At 31.5% G+C, this 5,525-nt stretch overlaps 1 non-coding gene across 1 annotated transcript; it reads right to left on the reverse strand.

Annotated features, from left to right (window-relative positions):
• Positions 1–3,805: 3,805 nt before the first annotated feature.
• TRNAD-GUC (transfer RNA aspartic acid (anticodon GUC)) lies at positions 3,806–3,877 on the reverse strand. Its single transcript has one exon. It is a non-coding gene; the product is annotated as a tRNA-Asp (tRNA).
• Positions 3,878–5,525: the final 1,648 nt, after the last annotated feature.

A 5,525-nucleotide genomic window follows, 5' to 3' on the forward strand; every position in this document is an offset into this window, starting at 1 on the left:
ATGCTTTTCTGACATGCGATAAAAATCATGTACAAGTAGGTAGGCACCAACTCGCGCACCTAGTACCACATTTGCAAAATTAAAAATTTATATGTTTTTGGCTATTGATATATATAAGAAAAGTTTTGTTTACAAATTGTAAACATTGCTGTAAATTACAATGATTTTTTTTTAATGTGAATACCGAACAAGTGTCCCAATTGCGCCCAACCGTCTGGAGCCAGTGAGACTATGGCTTCCCTAATTGTGGTATGTTGTGAGGTTGAATGTGGTGGGGAGGGGGAGGAGATGAGGAGAGGAAGGTGGGCGAGTACCTGGCTACTCAGATCTGGTCACCAAACACGCCTAAAGCCATTTCAAGCAACTTTTCAACTGTGAATGGTGGTATGCAATGGTTCAAACTTTATTATGCTTGTATTTATTTTTAAAAAGAAACTACGCAATTAATTTATTTAGCGATGTAAAATAAATAATATAACCCGATGTAAGATGATTTACGTACTTCTAAAATTATACTTAATTCAGCATGGTTTTGATAAAGCTATAAAAAAAAATAATCATAGATCCGCAAGATGGTTGCACATTCCCAGAGCAAACAGAGCCAATAATAAAATATAAATACGCTGCGCAGCCTATAATTGTCGTTAACCTAATAACATCTCCATCGATGGATATGCAGAGTACTGCGATGCATGAGAGTGGCCTGGGCAGTTGGGCACTGAAGAACTAAACCGACAGAAGGGTTTTGTAGACGTGTTGTGAGCCCGAAGTAAGCTTAAACTTACTATCGGTGAAATTTATAATATATTTTTAAATATAGAAATTCTTTCTGGAATTGTATCATTCTTTTCAGATAGTCAATTACATTGACCTGTCCAACCAAATCGTTAAGTAAGCAGAATAAATACCTACTATAAATAAAGTGCAATTTTAGTTTATCAATTTCATTATCACGCCTAACCACTGGAGCGACCACGCGAAATAAATAATTTTGTCTTGATTGCTCGACATATCCAGACGATCATTTTTTTTTAATTTTTCGCCAACATTAAAAAAAACATAACTTAGAAGTTTTACACGGAGTCATACAAACATGGTATAGTGCTATATAGCCAATGAGTTAACCTATATTTTACCGTTTGTTTCATTTTTGTAGGATTCGAGATCACGAAATTTGCAATTTTTTTCAATAAAGCAATAGGAGGCATTTAAATTGGCGCATTTATATTACCAAAAGCAATCCAGTGGCAAAGAAGACTAAGAATCTGACGTCGCGTCGTGCTATTTTTTGTTTACGTTTTATTAATAACTACTTTTTTCAAATTGGTGTACAAGATATCTCAAGATCTATTTAACCGATTTTGTTACACTCATAAGTTATAAAATTTCGATAAAAATAACTTTTTTTTTCAATCAGCTGTCATTACAACTAAACAAAATATTAAAAATTTTCCCTACGCAACATCTCAGCTATTATTTTAATTTAATAAAAAAAAATTTCAGACGATGCCTGACGGAGAAAATAAGTATACCATCAGCAAGGATTTTCAAAAGAGGGTCCTACTCAAAGATATTAGAAGAACGAGATGTGCTATGCGCAGTTCGTACAGAGTGGAATTGTTTTGCCGAGTGTCGCCGGTTTTGTTTACCAATACTACTGCACACTTTCGCTTGCGCTAAGGTATCCGCACTAATACATAGAACAGATTTCTGTGCGTACACGTCCCGATACCGTTCAAAGTACCCTAATTAGGTAGTACTCCGGCTACGGTCCGGCGGCCAACATAGCATATCTCGTTCTTCTAATATCTTTGGTCCTACTTGATGACTCATATTTCAGTTATTTTTTCGTATTTTTTAATTCGTTATTATTTCAAATTATCCATAAAACTACTATTACGAGAATTTAAAAAAAATAAATTAATAGCTGCGTCAAAAATTATTTTTATACCTATTTTTCCGCTCGCCAAGGTGTCCGCCCCTCAATGTAGGAAATTTATCTTCATACGGAAACTTAATTTTGAAAGAAATATCATTTACAGCTACAACAACATCAATAATGTCGATTTTTTTAACCGCCACTGGATTTCGTGCTAGAAGCACAGGGTTTTGCATTTTGCAGTCAAAAGATCTTAGATGAATTGGCGATTTCAGTATTTTTTTAAATTTAACATATATATCACACTTCTATGGATTATTTGTTCAGTGGATACGATGCATGAGAGTGGCCTGGGCCGGGTCTGGGGAGAATCAGTGACCGGTGACCCCTCATTACTTGCGCCGTGACTGGACCACTGCGCCGATAGCCGATGCGCGGTCAATACTGCCAGCGATGTGATTCACAACTCAATATGTTACATAACAAATACTTTCTGGGCATTATCATAATTTCATGTTTACTTTTTAGATGTGCTATGCAAAGAGCTGGGTGGCTCAAAAAAACTTGTGTTTCAGACAAAATCAATGCGAAATTATTATATGTTATGATACCTAGGTACTTTTAGGTTAATACATAGGTATAATAATTAGAATAAAATAACTTTGCTTTTGGTACTATTTCATTGTATATATTTTCAATATATAAAAACAACCGGTTTTGGTTCAACCTGAACCTTCATCAGGGTTATATAGGGTGAACCGAAACCGGTTGGTTTTATACATTGAAAATAAATAAAATAAAATGGTATTAAAAACAGTTATTAATTAATGGTATTAAAATAAGTTATTTTATTCTAATTCTTATAATAAGGTTAAATATATTGTGAAAAATTGGCATTGCATTTAATATGTATGAGAAATTGTATGAAAAAATGTTGAATCTGTAGATATAAGATGTAAATTATAACTTCTAAAATGAATATGTAACTAAACTTTAACCACCTGTTGACAAGCCAATTCAATTGGCTTAGTAGGTCTTGTTTGTTGATATGTATTAACTATTCATTAAAAAATAATAATAATAAAAATAAAATACCCATTTATATGAGTAATATAGTCTATCCACAAAGTGTTGCTACTTGTGAAAAAAAAATTAATACATAAGTTTATATGCTTTTTAAATTATCTTTTTTTTAATGAATACTGCATATACATCGATTGGCAGTAATGTATGTGGTCAATATATTTGCATTTTTGTTAAATATCTACTAGACTTTCAGTTTTGTTTTCGGTTTTGAAGAAATGCAAATCTTGGAAGCGAAAATTAACCCGTTTCCCGACATCCGATCGGGCAGAATTCGATACGTCATCGTCGATGACAATGCATTCTATCAACTTTTGGTGGCAATCACGTTCACACACGCGGACATGTATGCATTTACGACATTACAGTAGTTAATATTCTAATAAATGTCAGTCTTACCCGATTGGCATTTGGCGTGGTTAATAGAGTTGTCGACTCAAGTTTCTGGAAACGAAGGTACAATCGTCAGTCAAACCAATTTTATTTTTTTTTTTTAAATCTAAAAAACATTTTAAAATATATCTGTTATTGATTGATCTTTATGTTATTATTAAGTATGTAGATAAAATGTTTCACAATTATTATTACCTTCAAATTTTTGAAAAAAATTTGCCACTAAACCAAAATGGACCACTCTCTCCTGAAACGGGTAATTAATATAAGTTGTAAGTAAACTGAGTGCAGAGTTTTCATTAATACTAACTTTCTAAAGAATATGTACTAAGTACATAGATACCGACTTCTTCAAAAATTAAATATTGCTAAAAAATGTTGTCTGTTGAAATCAAAATAAAATATAAAGAATAAGGTACGAAATAAAAGTAAAAATAAATACAAAAAAATCTCTCCAGCGGGGAATCGAACCCCGGTCTCCCGCGTGACAGGCGGGGATACTTACCACTATACTACTGAAGATACTAGATCGAGCGCCTTATCTTGTAATTTATTCCACAGATTTGCTATGTGTGGGCATCGTGCGCGCCATGAAGCGGTGTGTGTAGGTACTAGATACCTAAAAATAATATTTGTTATTTGACAGCCAACTGAAAGATAAGTCGGAATTCTTTTATCTTGAAGTAATCTTGATAGAAATAATATTTTTACTGAAATTCTTTAAAACTAAATGATTCTAAAAACATGTAATATTATTTCGTATTTGTCCGATTTCCTGTCATGTCAACGACCACTACCTACAGTCTGTTTGATTTTCAATTTTATCAGATGAAGCAAGACAATTAATATTATCCAATCACTTATAATAACATACCCCAATTAGGGATGCCGTAGTCGCACTGCCTCCGAATAGTTAGGAGGTAGGAGCAGTTGGGACGTTTGTGTGGTATTTATATAAAAAAGGAAAGTAGCTACATATCTAAAATATTCCTTTATTAGATACTGCTAAATTAGAAAACATTACCTACATAATTTACTCTCTCTGCTTGATGGTGATACCTATCAATATAATTTTATTGGAATAACTTTTGAAGGTCATTTTTTATTATTTTTTTTTAAATTATACATATTTATTCAAGAATTTTTTTTACAATGTGTGATATAGGTACATATATATTTCACTAGTAATAAGATAAAAGATATTATGGTATGATAAATATTAATTATTTTTCAATGTTCTTCCATAATAAGCAATTGCTTGTGTGTATGGGATGAGGTATTATTTGTTTAGTTTTTTAGTATTATTTTATTTTTAAAATTTTTTTGTTGTTTTTTTTTTTTCTTTTGTTTATTTAATTTTTTTTTAATTTCGTTTCGGTTTTCAGTATATTTTTTTAATTGTGTTTTGAATTCTTTGAAACTATCATTTAGCGATCTTACATTTTCTGGCAATTTATTGAAGAAATTTGTTCCTAAGTATTTGTAGTGTATACCCATCAATGTAATTTTATTGGAATGACTTTTAAAGGTTACACCCATCAATGTAATTTTATTGAAATATCTTTTGAAGTTTATACTCTTCAATGAAATTTATCAATTAATAAAAAGATAATACTGACAAATCAGAATGAAATATGAAACAGACATAGAAAAATAAAAAAGAATCAATTCAGGGAATCACTTACCGGGACAACGCCTCTAACCACTTGGCCATTGAGACTTGATTTTACGTCCTTATTGTAGATCTCATATTTCAAATTCAGAATTAACAATATTTCTCCAAATTTACATGAAGCGTTGTCCCAGTAAGACAGAAATCCTGGGCTCGATTCCCAAATGAGACAGATACCTTTTTTATGTTTCTATATCTTATTTTGTTAAATGTTTTGTTAAGATTGTTTTAATATCTTCAATAATATATATATATATATATATATATATATATAATGTAAAATGTTCTTTATTTATTTATTTCTAGGATAATTTGTAAAGCGCCGCTTTTGTGAGACATCATTTCAGGGGCGCTTTACAGTTGATGTAGGCATTATAAAAAAATATAAATATTACAAAAAGAATGAGGTTAAGTTAAGTAAAATGAAGTAAAAGAACAGGTAGGCTAGTTTTTTTCTCGCCACCCGTCCATCTAATCATACCCCCTTGAGAGATGCTC

Source organism: Hesperophylax consimilis, chromosome 1 (assembly GCF_061612785.1).
Source record: "Hesperophylax consimilis isolate HC1 chromosome 1, BYU_Hcon_1.0, whole genome shotgun sequence".
Classification (NCBI taxonomy): Eukaryota; Metazoa; Arthropoda; class Insecta; order Trichoptera; family Limnephilidae; genus Hesperophylax; species Hesperophylax consimilis.